The sequence below is a fragment of the Xyrauchen texanus genome, chromosome 42, assembly GCF_025860055.1.
Source record: "Xyrauchen texanus isolate HMW12.3.18 chromosome 42, RBS_HiC_50CHRs, whole genome shotgun sequence".
Taxonomy (NCBI): Eukaryota; Metazoa; Chordata; class Actinopteri; order Cypriniformes; family Catostomidae; genus Xyrauchen; species Xyrauchen texanus.
In genome coordinates this window covers 11,865,230-11,881,547 of record NC_068317.1, presented here as the reverse complement: position 1 = coordinate 11,881,547, position 16,318 = coordinate 11,865,230, and positions in this window count along the sequence as shown.

Below are 16,318 nucleotides of genomic sequence, written 5' to 3'. Positions count from 1 at the left end.
GCATACGCATACTCAATTACCTCGACGACTGGCTCATACTGGCCCACTCCCGAGAGTTACTATGCGCACAAAGAGACCAGGTGCTCAGCCACCTCAGCCGTTTGGGGCTTCAGGTCAACTGGGAAAAGAGCAAGCTCTCCCTGGTCCAGAGCATCTCTTTTCTCGGTCTGGAGTTAGACTCAGTCCCAATGACAGCACGTCTCTCCAACGAGCGCGCTCAGTCAGTGCTGAAATGCCTCGCTTCCTTCAAGCCAGGCGCCGTGGTCCCGCTAAAATGTTTCCAACAGCTCCTGGGGCATATGGCATCCTCCGCGCTGGGGTTGATGCATATGAGACCACTTCAGCACTGGCTCCGGACTTGAGTCCCAAGACGAGCATGGCGCCGTGGCACGCACAATGTAAAAGTTACCTCTGCCTGCTGCCAAACCTTCAAACCCTAAGGGCAGGAGTACCCTTGCAGCAGGTGTCCCGGTAGACGGCAAGTCTCTTGGTAAGCACGACTTAATCGTCAGGTTCCTAAAAGGTGCCCGGAGGATAACTCCCTCCTGGCCTAACCTGTTCCCCTCCTGGGATCTCTTGGTCATCCTTACGGGACTCCAGAGACCCCCCTTCGAGCCGCTTGACTCAGTTGGACTCAGGGCCCTCTCTCTCAAGACTGCCCTGCTGATCGCGCTTGCTTCCATCAAGAGGGTTGGGGACCTGCATGCGTTCTCTGTTAGCGACGCTTGCCTGGAGTTCGGTCTGGCAGATACTTTCGTGATCTTAAGACCGCGACCGGGCTATGTGCCCAAGGTTCCTACCACGCCCTTCAGGGATCAGGTGGTGAATCTGCAAGCGCTGCCCCGGGAGGAGGCAGACCCAGCCCTTTCACTGCTGTGTCCAGTAGGTGCTTTACATATTTATCTGGAACGGACACAGAGCACCAGACGCTCTGAGCAGCTCTTCGTCTGCTTTGGGGGACAGCAGAAAGGAACGCTGTCTCCAAGCAGAGACTCGCCCACTGGGTTGTCGACGCCATTTCCCTGGCTTATCACACCCAGGCCGTGCCCCCCCCCTTGAGGGTCCAAGCTCACTCCACCAGGAGTGTTGCGTCCTCATGGGCACTGGCTAGGGGCACTGCCCTAGCAGACATTTGTAGAGCAGCGGGCTGGGCAACACCTAACACTTTTGCGAGATTCTACAATCTCCGAGTTGAGTCAGTATCGTCCCGTGTTTTCTCAGGTACAGAGCCCGTAGAACTCGGTAGCACGCCCACGATCTGACCGGGTGAATCGCTTGCACCTAGCGCCCTTCCCCCTAACCAGGGGAAACAGTGCGCCTTCATTCCCAGGAGATCCCAGGTTTGGGACACTGGTTGATTCCTCCCTAGTCCTCGTGGGTCGCAGTTCAGCGGAGGAACTCGCCGACCCAAGCCACTGCGGGTACCGCAAGCTACCCTGTACTGGTATAGATGCTCCACAGGTAAGGCCTCCTTCGGACTCCCCCTGTGTGTAACACCACGGTTCTGTCCCCTCTGGTGAGCGGACTCCTGTGTTTCCCTTAGGCAGTCACGGCTGCCTCGGTTGCCGTGCTCTATGTTCCCCCCTCTATGAGGCTGGATCCACCACCGCACCAACTTTTCCACATAGGCCCTAAGTCAGGCCTCTGATGGTTTTGCCACTTAAACTTGCCTCCCCTCTCGGGTAGGCGTGGCCTCCGCAGGGTCTTCTCCGCCCTGAATAAGGGCTAAGACCCCCTTCCCTCAATGCGTGTAAGGGCCCCGGCCTTAGTTGCTCTATGCGAGAAACATAGAGAGAAAAGAGGCCCGGCCAGGCTAGGCCCATTCCCAGATTGGCGGCCAGCACCTTGTTCCCCCCTCCAGGGTAACGATAAGGAATCCTGATGGCTTAAATGGGGCATTGGGGAAGGGTACGTGCAGCCTGATACAGTTGGTCATCCTGCACGTAAGAATACCTGCTCGCTCCTGTATCAGCAGTTCACGTACATGGCTCAGCGCATGGCACTTTTATAAGTGGATCCCTAGTGTCGCTTTAGCGACAGAAGGGGAACGTCTAGGTTAGGTATGTAACCTCCGTTCCCCGATGGAGGGAACCAGATGTTGTGTCTCCCCTGCCACGTCGCTGACCATTTCCGGCTCCTCAGAAAAATCCTGAATGAACTCCCGTATTTGCGCCGCTTAAATACCTGTATGTCCGGGGGCGGGACATGCAAATACTGGGTGCCAACTCTCATTGGCCTTTTTTCATAGTTCAGAGGTGAATATCGGCACTCTAGAGAGACCCCTAGTGTCGCTTCTCTGACACAACGTCTCGTTCCCTCCATCGGGGAACGGAGGTTACATACGTAACCTAGACGTTTTGTGGTCTGAGCACAACCCAAAAGCTACACACTGCACTCAGTAAATATAAAACAAAATAAAAAAAATGTATACAATTCTCAGAAAATTCTGATTTTATGGATGATTCCATGCCTTGTGGGACTTGTTTATTAAAAAAGATTGTATCAGTTTTGGGGAGGGTGGGGCCGGGTCGTGATTCTACACACCCGGTCCCTTATCAGGCTAATCAAGCCTCCGAGAGGGATAAAGGCCAACTGCGGAGGATAGTGCGGGAGAGAGATCGTTATATTGCCAAGGAAGAGCGGTAAGGTTTGACACCTGTGGGAAATTATCTCTAACTGCTGTTCCCACAGCAGTATGGGTGTGTGCATTTATTTATGTGTGTTACGTTGAAAAGCCAACCTGTGTTAAAAAATATAAAGATTTACATTGACTGCTCACCTGGCCCTCGCTTCCTCCTTCAAAGAGAGTTTATGACAGTTACATTCAGTTTTATTATATATTTTATAATCAAAGTGACTATTTGAATTAGGTGTAAATAGCACCTGTCACACAGTGTGGCTATTTGCAATAAAATAGTATGTTTGACAAACTGCTCCCCCAAATGTTGCATCAATGGCATGGTGTGCAAAGACACCGTTAATGTGTTTTTCCCATATGGACGACCCGGGTTTGATTCCCCAGTTTTTCCCATCCTGTTTACTGTCTCCACTCTTGTTATTTCCTCATTAATAAATTAGAAATAAATTGGAAATATAGCTGCAATCAGAAAAACCGGGGCGAAGCACACCAAAGTCATATATGGAAGTGTCACTGGACATAATTAATTATGTCTTTAAGAAAAGAAGCATAATAAAATCAGGTAGAATTGCTAAAATTTAAATACAATCTATGATAACTTTGACCAGTAGTTGGCATTGTCACTAAATGTATATGGACAGGTCAGGGTGTTGTCATTATGGCACAAAAAAAGTTTCATTTAAAATATGGCAGTGTTGCAGAGATACAGCCTTAATGCTTTTTGGCGACTTCCCATCAAATTCGTTAGAATGTTATTTAAAGAACCATTTCGTCTATCAAAAGCTTTTTGTCGTGGGTGTCCCTAGATGATACACAACACATTTCATGTGAATTGGACATAAAGTATAGACGACCCTCATAAATTTGTTATTTGGCATGACCTAATGAATATTAAGAGATCAGTCTCATAATTATAGGCCAAACTACTCACAAGTTATAAGCAAAAATAACAGTTTTTCATATCTTCTGACCACTAGGTATCCTCAGGTCATGCTTGTGATGACACATAGTAAGTTTCGTGTCAATATGCTAAAGTGTTGCAAAGATACAGCCTCACTTCTACAGTGAGCTCGCAGTCAAATTCTTTGATGTGGTATACAAGAATGGTTTGGTCTATCATCTAGATGATACATGCAAAACATTTTGCAAATCAAACATATGGCCTAGGAATTTGAAAAAATAGGTTTCTTGGAAAATTCATAATGGTGGAAAATCTAGTCAGGCATTTAATGTTTATTCTAGGACTTACGGTTCAAAAGTTATGAGTATAAACGTGAGTACAACTTTGAACTGTTGTCCTCTGTCAGTGTGCCCAATTTCAACATTTTCCTACATACGCCTTCTATGGGCAGGCAGAATTCAATTGCATAATATTAATAATAATAATAATAATAAGATGATGAATAATACTAAGAGAAACAGGTGGGTGAAGGGTGTCCATGGGACTCTAAACACATACACAATTATGAAAATAAAAATTATAAATATTTACAAAAGAATGGAGTGTCAATTCAATTCAAAAACATCTGCTCAATCGTGTCTACAGCAGCTCTATCCTCAACATGAAAAAAATGATTGTCTGTTAAACAACTGTTTATTAAAACTGTATTTAATTATGTTCGTTTTGAATACATTTTTGAGGGGACTCAGACTCCCTTACCTCCTCAGATGCACCGCTACTGTGTGCAATGTATGTTGTAGACAGAGGTGGGTAGTAACATGCTACATTGACTCTTTTACATTTACTTGAGTAACTTTAAAAAAAAACAATTTAGAGTAGGTTTAAAAGTGGGTACGTTTTACTCTCAAGTAAATTTCTAATGAAAAAAAAAATAAATTTACTTCATTACAATGGGCAACGTTCCTGTCATTACATTACTGGGTTTAATTTTAGTTCATGTTTAATTTATTGAGGGATTGTGGAATGGGACTTTTAAGACAGTGGAATTTCATAGCTTTGCTCACTGTCACTCAAGCAGAGACTATCACTGCTGCAGCATAGAGCTCTTTAAACATAGTGAAACACTTTTTTCACTCCGCACAGCAAAAAAAGAATAGTTTCGTCATACAATGCCTTAATTTAACACCAAGACAAGTAGATATTTAAAGATTAAAATTGCTGCTCCAAGTTAAGGAAGAACGCTGAGGATGGTTGTGGCTCTAAGGCTAATGCAGGCTTTTCTGTGTAATGTGATGTCATTTTCAGGGTGGTTCTGTAACTGGGCTCTTATGACATACATTTTTAAGTGTACATTATTAAATCAGTGCAGCAACATATCAGTGTGCATTGTCCTGCATGTCATGGGCAGTAATTATGCATTTCCCCCATGACCTCGCACTGGCAACTATGGCAATATCCAAGTTAAGTTTAAATGCCTTTTGCTCTGCCGTTCACGTTACAGATAGCATTTCTGAGTGTGCACAGCGCGGTGCGTGAGGTGCGCACGTGAGAGATGTATGGCGATTGTATGGCGAATAATACATATGTTAATATAAAGAGTAAACACATTTTAATAATCTACATTATTGTATGTATTTGTTATACTTTAGTATCCTTAAACTAAAAGACAAGCTGTATAGCGTTTCTTGGCTCATAGCACCCTCATCTGACCAAATTATCATAACCTACATTCTGTCTAATATCTCCTTATTGTGTTGCATGGAAGAAAGAAAGTCATACAGGTTTGGAACAACATGATGGTGAATGATGACAGAATTTCCATTAACATTAATAATTCTGTAATACATGTTAAATGTGTATTATGTAGTGGAATATAGGGGAGATAACATCTATTATGTAATTTGTGAAAGTAATGTGTTACTCGCTACTTGAGAACTCTTTTCATTGGATACTTTCTTACTCTTACTCAAGTAATTATTTATATTATTACTTTTACTTCTACTTGAGTAATTATTTTTAAATTAATTGTACTTTTACTTGAGTACAGTTTTTTGGTACTCTACCAACCTCTGGTTGTAGAAAAAACGTGAGGGTCTCTTCAAGTAATTTTAACCACCTACCTTATTTAACACATAAAATAAACCTATTGAAAATTCCAGAGGGAAACCCATGTCATGAAATAGATAATTATAATCACCCATCTAAATCTCAACATCCAAACAGTTACTAACACGTCCCAAGGAATGAGAGCCAGCAAGTATTAACTTTTGGAACTAATTTGGTTTGACATGCAGGGAGACCACTGATGGTTTACTTGGATAAGCCCTGACATATAAACCTAATGGAAACATAATTTATTAATGATGATACATAATAAGAATGTTTATTTATGCATGCATTGTTACAGAATAGATGGTGATGTCCTGCTTTCTGATTTGCTAGTGGAAGCTTGTCCATATATTAAATGCAGTGATGCGTGCAGATCTGTCAACCATGATGAACTGTATGACACCACTATATTTTGTTCAGAATGTTTCACAGTGGGATGTTGCATTCATTTAGATTGCGTCCCTGCAATGTAGGACACGTTAAATGGTTGAGTGGGCAATTGTTTAGACCAACATTTGTTATAGCAGATTTAGTTATTATTTATTTATATTAAATCATACTTATTTACTTTTTATCCTCAATGAATTTTAAATGTTAATTTATCATCAACCTACAGCGGGGTCCAATTGTCTAAAACTAAATATTGCCTATAAATGCTTTTATTTTGTTTGTTTAATTAACTTAAAATTATATTATCAGCTTAACAATTTGAGTGAAAATTTAAATTGAGAAATTTAAATTAATTTCAAAATTTCAGTTTTTGGTATGGCCCCATTTCTCAGACTTTTAGAATACACATTCTTTTTGCCAGGATATTTGGACATGTAAACATTAAACATAGTTTAAACAGACAGGTATTTATACAGAACAGTAGCACTATAATTCATGGGCCCTTCTATTGAACACACATCAGGGGTGACTTTGCAAGGGCCAGTAGCATTCATTAGCTTCTTTATTATTATTTTCTTTATTATTTAACACTGTTTTCATGTTTTAATGTCCAAAACTTTGACTGATTCCTTTGAATGGTCTCATATACTGTACTGTGTATGTACAAACAGTGACAAGGTCACTTTCAAATCACATGCATTACTTGGAATGCTGGCATCTTACGAGAGTGACACATCAAACATCTTATAAGACTGACCGTCAAAACCTCTCATATATCAATGTTATCATCTGGATATAATTTACATGTCTATGCTACTTCAGAGTCTAGTGTGCACTAGTGTCATCTTAGCAACAACAAACAGTATTATGAGCAGTAATTTAATTTGCATAATCGACTTGCCAAATGAAAGCAAATGTCTAATCTTATAAGCATTTGCACAAAATAAAACCAATGTACAGTTTGCACACTATAGGCTGAAGGATCTAACATGGTGTAGTTGAATTTCTTGCTGGTGAAATAAATGAGCATTGATTGAATTACACTTGAAGAAAACTTAAATATAAAAAGCTGGTACCAAATTTATGCACATCATATCCCATATAAGAAAATGTTCCCCAGTTTTTATGCATACCTTGTTAGTGGCAAATCAATTCTGCAATCTTTAAAGACTTTGTGGCTTAAAATACTCATTAACACAAAATATGTAACTATAACATCAAGCTGCATCGAACAACTTGCTATTTAGTACACCATTTTCATCCAAAGTGACTTAATGTGCACTAATTGCAGGGACAGTTCTCCTAAAGCATCCTGGGACTAAGAGCCTTGTTAAAGGGCACAATAGTCACACAAACTCTCATTGCTACAATAATGCAAACTAGTTTGTTAGAATTTAGCCTTTACTCCAGTGGACATGATCAATCCCATATAGACAACACATTGATTGATTTGTTGATTTATTGATTGATAATTGATTTATTACCTTAATCAATATTTTTAGAAGTTAATGTCTTTAAAGTCAATATGAAATCAATATTAGCACTGTTTGCTAATATTGTACTATCATTGTGAAAAGCCCTTTCAGGTTTGGCCGTGGATGCTCAGGTATTGTACTGCTGCTTGAGGCATCCTCTACATCCATGATTTCAAGTTTTCAATGCATGATTTGATTTGGCAGGAGTCACAAGACTCTCATACGTTGATGGATAAAAATGTAATCAGGACAGGGATGTAATGAACCCAGATGAGAGTAAAAGTACAGATACAGCCCTTAAAATGTACTAAAGTAAAAGTAACCCATTTATTTATTTATTTTCCGATTTTCTCTCCTTTTCTCCCCAATTTGGAATGGCCAATTCCCAATGCATTACAAGTCCTCATGGTGGTGTAGTGACTCGCCTCAATCCGGGTGGTGGAAGACGAATTTCAGTTCCCACCGTGTCTGTGACCATCAACCCACGCATCTTATCACGTGGAGGTTATCCCACGTGACTCTACCCTCCCTAGCAACCAGGCTAATTTGGTTGATTAGGAGACCTGGCTGAAGTCACTCAGTATGCCCTGGGATTCGAACTCGCGAACTCCAGGGGTGGTAGTCAGCGTCTTTGCCGGAAAACTACTTAATTACATTAAAAAGAGTATTTGTAATTGTTACTTTACATCAGGTTGTTATCCCACCAATAGCTATTTGTCAGAGAGATTGGTTGCAGTACCAAACATTTAAAAATTCTATCTGTACAATAACATGCAAGTTATGTGCTGTGAAGCTGGCATAGCTCTCATTAATAAATATAACAGCATTTATCATGTCTGCAGGCTTAAATGGCAGCCCCAGACACACACTTTTCCATGGGTATAGTCCTCTTTATTTGCTTGTAACCTGCCTCTCTATGTGTTGCTTTAATTTCATTTTGACCTATATGTTCCATCTCTCTCTACCTTTTAATTTCTCCTTGAGTCTATCATTATTTGAAAAAGAGGGTGACTCTATTACTTTTAATTCTTGTTCATCATTACACTGTGAAAATCAAATACATTTTTGGTCATTGAGTGTGGGTCTCTTTCATGGCTCATCACAAAGCTATTGCATTCAATTTATCCGGATGTGAGCACAAGAGATTCGATTTTGAATTATAATAGACGACTGACACTATACTAGCACAGCCACAAGAACTGGCCTTACAGCACAGGAATATCATCTTAGCTCATCTGGTTTCTCTGGGTTTGAATCTCAACGACAAGAAAAGCGTTATCTCTCTTACTCAGAGAACTACGTATCTGGGGATCATATGGAATTCGATCCCGATGTGGGCACATTTGTCTCCCGCTCAAATCGAGGCCATTCAGAACACCCTGAGCAAAGTCAGGCTAAGCCAAGATTGCACAGTTTTTCAGTACTAACGAATACAAGGTCTCATGGCATATGTGTCCTCGGTGATCCCTTTTGGCCTTCTGCACATGAGACCATTTCAGTTGTGGCTCAAAGCCAGCGGATTTCATCCAAGTGCCAGTCCCCTAAGGCAGATTAGGGTTACGCGCCACAGGCTATGTACCCTCTCTATGTGGTTCAGACCCTGTTTCCTCACCTTGGGTCCCACTCTGAGGTGCGTTTTGCCATCGCAAGTTGCTAATGACAGATGCCTCCCTGTCGGGCTGGGGAGTGGTCTTATGTGGTCGTCCAGCTCAAGGGGAATGGGAGGGTCATCAGCTCGATTGGCACATCAACTGTCTCAAGTTGATTGCTGTATTTCTGGCCCTGAAGTACTTCCTCCAGTATCTGAGAGGATGCCATGTCCAGGTGTGGGTGGACAACACAGCGGCAGTCTCTTACATAAACCATCAAGGAGGTCTACGGTCAAGCCAACTAAACAGACTGGCACTGCACATAATGCAGATCCAGTTAACTGCCAGATTTCTTCAGTTCTGGACTTTCTACAGGAAAAATTATCAGCAGGCACATGTCACGCCACTCTCAGTGTTTATGTGGCCGTTCTATCGGGTTGCCACGCCCTGATTTACGGGATGCCATTGGGTAAACATCCTCTGCTCACTTGCTTTGTTCGTGGGGCCATGTGATTGAGACCTCCTGTTAGGACCAGGATCCCTTCATGGGACTTAGCGATAGTCCTTGAGGGTCATGTTGAGACCGCTTTTGAACCACTAGAGTCAGCGTCTGATAAGCTTCTGACTCTCAAGATGGTTTTTCTTATGGCAATTACTTCCCAAGAATTTGGGATCTGCAGTCTCTTTCTGTCTTGCCATCCTGCTTAGATTTTTTCACAGCAATGGCTAAAGCAATATTGCATCTTCATCCTGACTACCTGCCTAAGGTTCCTTTCTCGGCCGTACATCCGGTCACTCTTGAAGCCTTCTGTCCCCCGCCGTTTACAACACTGTATCAGGAGAAATTTCACAGACTGTGTCCAGTCCATGCCCTTGTCCACCGCACTAGCCAGTGGCGTAAGTCAGGGCAACTATTTGTTTGTCATAGGGCCGTAACAGGGGGGCGGCAGCCACCAAATATACAATGTCACATTGGGTGAGGAATGCTATTGTCCTGGCCTATGAGGCACGCAGTCAAGCTTTGCCAGTAGGTATCAGGGCTCATTCTACCAAGGGGGGTTGCTTACTCTAAAGCTTTGGCTGGAGCTGTCCCACTACAGCATGTTTGTAATGCGGCAGGCTGGTCCTCTCCGTATACATTCATAAGATTTTATAGTTTGGATGTTCATGCCACTCCGTGCTCTTACGTCCTTGAGCCAACATCACAAGCTCATGTCTGAGACCTCTCGCGTTCTTGTGAGCACAAAGTAAACAACCGTTAGGAGTCCAGACATTCACAGTGTGGCGGGATAGGTATTCTCATTCCCAAAGCGCTAAATCAAGCGCAGAATCAAAGTGTAGCTTTTGATAGGGAACGTCTCAGGTTACTTAACTGTAACCCTTGTTCCCTGAAAAAGCAGAACAAGATGCTGTGCTTCATTGTCGCTCTGAGGATGCCCCAGGACTGTTCTTCAGACAAAATGACAAATTCCTGACGATGCACCTGTGGTGCATCTATTCTGATGATGTTACCAGCAGAGGCAATAAATTCCAGTCAATTTCATTGTTGTGTTGCAAACATATTCACTCCTAAAAGACGTTCCCAATGCGCTAAATCAAGTGCAGCATCTCGTTCCGCTTTTTCATGGAACAAGGGTTACAGTTAAGTAACCCGAAACGTTAGCTTTGGTGGCATGTTATGTCAAGTGGATATCATTAGACAGGGGTAAAATTGGGATTTTGAAGGTGGAGGAACCCTGAAATTGTGCATGATATGACATGCCCCCATGGGAATTGCCACAGTTGGTGGCATATTTCGCAATTTATATGGAACAGGACAACATTGAAAGAAATGGAGTGCGCATTTAGAATATTCCACCTTCACCAGCATCTGCAACTGACTAGAGCGAAGCAAAATTATTTGTATTTATTGGGGGGATGTGGGATACGGATCAAACAAAAACCCATCCAGAGCACACTAGAAATCTAATGAATTGACAATGAATTGGTCCAATTTTACTGCTGCTGTAACAGATTAAATTCTGAATTGAAGTTAAGGCTATAGGGATGTTGCATTTATGTGTAATACATTCTGTCTTTTGGGACTTGCCATGGGCAAGAGAGGGATGAGCATGCACATGAGTTTACTGTTGGTCCCTACAAGTTGTGAAGGTTGTGATGTGGGATAATTAAAAAGCGTGCACGTTTCATGGAAATTCTAAGTCTCGTTTTCATTATTTTATTATTGACGAACCCGATCCAGAAGCTCAGTTACACTGCCATTAAGGACCCATACATATTCATAATGGAAAACAATACAAATCATTAAAAATAAATGTGGCCCAAAACACAATACAATGGTATATTTAGTGGAAACAGTTGTATAGCTTTTGTTTTTTTTTTTCAGCAGAACAGTTTTCATTCTTGTGTTAACATGTTTCTTCTTGAAATGGGATGTTTTAAATAAGAGCAGGACACACCATAATTTGCTACTTGCTGTTGTACATCAGAGGCAGGTGGTATTAGAAGGGACATTCGCATTCTAGAAAGCATTTTGTGTCACAACAATTTGGATAAGCTCATGAACAAAAGTTGAGTCTATATTTTTTGTTGACTAAATTGTAAATATGTAAATCTGCAAAAAAGTTTATTTTGTCAAAATTAGGAGTATACTTCAAAGCTACAAGCAGGGCCGGCCCAAGCCTTTATGGGGCCCTAAGCAGAATTTGATTTGGGGGCCCCTCGGTGCCACCAATATGATTGAATATTGTCAATGCTTGATTATTCGCACACTATAAATCTAACACACCCCTTATCAATTGTATTAGTTGTAGCTGTGTTGCTTACAACATACCAATGTCTGCTTGGCATGATTTTACCCTTCTACGGTTTTAAATGTAACAGTAGCACACCTATATTTACCCTATCCTGTTGATCCTCTGTTACCAGTTTTGTGGACTTCCTAGAGAACAATTTGAAGCAGAAGCTGTAGACAGTATCATTTCTTTTTGAATAAGTGAGCAGCTCCACTTACATTTTTTCCCCATTAATTAACTTAGTAGTGGAAGATTCGGCCGTAAGGTTTTTCAGGGAATGTGAAGTTTTCCTTTATAGACAGTGGCCCTCTGCTTACCAGATCAGTCCTTTCTGAGTCCGACAGGATAGATGACAACATCAGTGGATGCACGTGCTGGGAAGTGCTCCTTGCATGCAGAGGATGGACCTGATGAAAGATGAAAATAATAATAAAAGCTAGCCATGTTAGATGTCATATTAAAAGGTAATACAACTGTCTGTCAAAAACAAAGGCATGGTTTATCCATATAAATATAATGATCTGGGATTGTTGAAAAACCATCATCAGCTGTAGCACTGGAACTTGGGGCAGGTGGCGTTGGTTGTGCCCCACGTCCAAAATATTTCAACAGTGCTCCTAGGGAAGTTTCATAAGAGTACATATTTGACAGAATATTTGACAAAATATGTTATTTTCTCAACACAAATTATTATGCACAGCAGCAAGCCATCTGTACACCTAAACAACAACTCTTAATCTATAACTAGCTAACTGCATAATGATATTGGAATATAATCGCAAAGACCCCAAAATGGTAGACTAATGTAAATAATGTTAAGTTGTTATCAGTACAAAGTTTATGGAACTGAATCTTATTTTTATTACAAAAATATATACCCAGGAAAGTTATTTTTACACAGAAGACAAAAACTTTAATCTAAAACTTGCTAAGTAATATGTTGTACTAATAATATATTAAGATGTCAAGGCTATTTACGGATGATTAATCAAACTTTCCTAAAAAAGAAGATATGCTACATAGGCTATGTTAACTAACTAGCCAGCTAATGTTAGCTCGTAACTTATCCTAGATACTTAACATACCTTTATCGTGCTGTTTTTCTCTTCCTCTGTTTTTTCTTTTTCCTTTTCTTTGCACCAGAAGGATATGTCCTTTTTTGTTACATTGCTGTTTTGCTGTCTGAATGTGCTTGCATCCTGCAGCCCGTTAACATAATATTGCATTTAATATTGCGTTTTTGTATAATTACCATTGTCCATTTACAGTATAATCACAAAAAAAAAAAAAAAATCTTGTGCTCTTGGGGGCCCCCTGGTGGCCACCGGGCCATAAGCAGCCGCTTATTTCGCTTATGCCGGCTCTGGCTACAAGACATGTGGCCTCATTTCTAAAGACATTCATAAAATGATAATAAATGTGATCATACGATAATTTCCTAAATGTTCCTACGAATGATTTATAAAATGTCAATACACACAACATTTTCCTAATGCAACCCATTTTATAAATCAAAATTTATCATAATGTAGCTGGTGGTTGTAAATAAACAACACAGAATACAAAAATATCTTTTTAGGGGTTTATTTTGACAGATGTTAAAAAAGAGATAAAAAACACAGCGGTTGATGTATGTAAAAAAAAAATCTAAACAGGGTATTAGACTACCCATATGCTTCAGCATGCATTGCCTTAATACATGCTTATATCACTCAAAGCATTTTATGCATATTTAACCAAGTTTTTTAGGACATGTATAACAGTTTAAACAATCAAATTCTAATTTCACATGTATTCACATATATCACGTATTACACTTATTCACTAAACTGGAAAACACTCTGGGCTATAAATCGTTAAATAAGATATGATTAATTCTAAATTTACATACCCAGTCCTCACATGTATGCAAAACATGGTCAAACTCCACACATGTAATCATATGCATCCTTCAAATATAACCCATAACAAACGCTCCATTTTAACTTAACACCTATTTAATGAAATTTTACAACATTTTGTGTAGAATTATATATTTACCCAAATATTTATCAAACAGTTAACAAAAATGAGAGCTCTCCTGCACAACACATGCTCTCACATCTCTAACACGAGAGAGTGCCAGAAAGCAGGTGTTGTATAACTCCAGTTTTGCAAAACTCTTGTTCTTAATGAGGCCACGTCCAATTTATGACTAGAGTTAAATTACATAAAAATTCTCCACTTGGCTACATTAAAATCATACACACGTGAGCGTGTGCATGGTCTCCACCTACAGAAAGCCCACAAATATCCTAATATGCTCAGTCAGAATATAATAAAAGTGCAAGCTCAAGTTATTCATTCATTCATTCATTTGGAATGTTCTTGTACAGTTGGCAAGGTTTTCTAAAAAGTGAAAGCAGCTACCAGTTTCTGCCCATATTATGCAGCATATTCAACAACTCATCATCAGTTATTCATGTTCATTATCAATAATAAATACGTACCATAAGATGTGAGTCATCGTGGTCCAAAATTTTGAAACTCAAAAGCAAATAAAGACTGTGTGGCAAGTAGGAGGGCCGGGCCGTGATGATGCACACCCGGCCCCTAATCAGGCTAATCAATCTGACAAGAGGTATAAAGGCTGCAGGAGGTAGCAGTTTGGGAGAGAGAGAGAGAGAGAGAGAGAGAGATACAGGCAGCTACACTGTATGCATTTGTGTTGTATGTCTATTGCTTTAAGTTAATCATTAAATTATTATTTATATTGTTAAGCCAGTTCTTGCCTCTTCCTTTCCCTTTCACATTGTTACCAGGGGTGGAGAAGACCCCTACCATCCACCAAAACATGACAGGGTGTTCTGTCCGCTAGGGACTGGAGGACTGCCTCTGATCCACCTGGGGAGGAGTGTCTGTCATCCACTAGAGAGTGGAGGAATAACAGAAGATCAGGCTACCGCATATCAGAGAACGGGAAGAGTATGTTTTTTTTCTCTCCTCTCTCTCTCCCGGTGTCGCTTCGTGTTGGCCTTTCCATCCCTTTTTTGTTGTTTTTCTCCCTCCCAGGTCCGAGAAGGTGGCCTGAAGCAAAGGAGGGAGGAGTGTGGCAAGGCCGACAAGTGGGATAAAGGCGGCCGGAGGTGCCAGATCGGGAGAGAGAAAGCTACAGGCAGCTGCGTTTGTTTATGTTTATGTTTAATTACTCATTAAACATTACTTTGATGCTTTGTCCGGTTCCCGCCTCTGTTACAGACAGCATAAGAGTGATCCATACGATTGCTGTGGTTAAATCCATGTCTTCAGCAGCAATTCAAACCTAGCGATTGTGGGATAGGTTTCTAAAAAAAGTGAGTGAATCAGTTATTCATTTTCATTATCAATAATAAATAAATAAGCATACACATGTTTTGTACTCATCCTTGTCAGTTCACATATGCATAATACAATATTTGAAAATCCTTCAGAGCTACCAAAACAGGGCAGAACTGTGTGTTTGCCATGGTCTAATATTAAAAATCATTATCTGGTTGTACATTATAGATATCAATAGACAAAAGAACTCTTTGTGTTTGTCAGTGCCCTCTTACCATCAGGGTCTGAGAGTTGCACTGAGAAGCAACATCATGAGAAACAAGAAGGAAATTAAATGACTGGCCATGCTATGAAGTAGCCTATAAGAGGCTCTCGTCCCACCACTTGAAGCCCATGGTGGGCTTTGAATTGTAGAGTAAGGGAAGTGGAGAGTGAGCAGACTACAATCAAGAAAACAACATACCTAATGAAGGTTTACTATCCCTGTGTTTTGATTTTGAAGGAGACTGTGAAAACATTAGTGGAAATTGATGTATATTATTTGTAAAAGGAATCTTAGATGTGTTGCAGGATATGCCTATAATTTTCTAGAAGCAGAAACAATGAAGTTGGGTGATGGGGTCTTGAACAAAGCTGTTCAATGGAGTACAGGTCCAGACCAGCCAAGTTCTTCCATACCAGACTTAGAAAGTACTTTGTGCATGTTGCCCATTGTACAAAAATATACTTTTATGCTGAGAGTAGTGTAACAACATTCTTTTCTTTTATATTCTCATGGACTGTTTGTTCTCTGACTGTTTTCCCCTTGCACTCAGAGCTCATTTATAGCATCAATACCAGAGTTTGCAGTTTAAAAAAAAAATGCTCTCATCATTTATTCACCCTCCTAGATGTGTATGACTTTCTTTCTTCTGCTGAACACAAAAACAGATTTTAAGAAGAATGTCAGCTCTGTAGGACCATACAATGCAAGTCATCATGTTTTTGAAGCTCAAAAGCACATAAAGACAGCATAAAAGTAATCCATACGACTGCAATGGTTAAATCCATGTCTTAAGCAGCGAATCAATAGGTGTGGGTTAGGAACACGTCAATATTTAAGTCCTTTTTTACAATAAATTCTC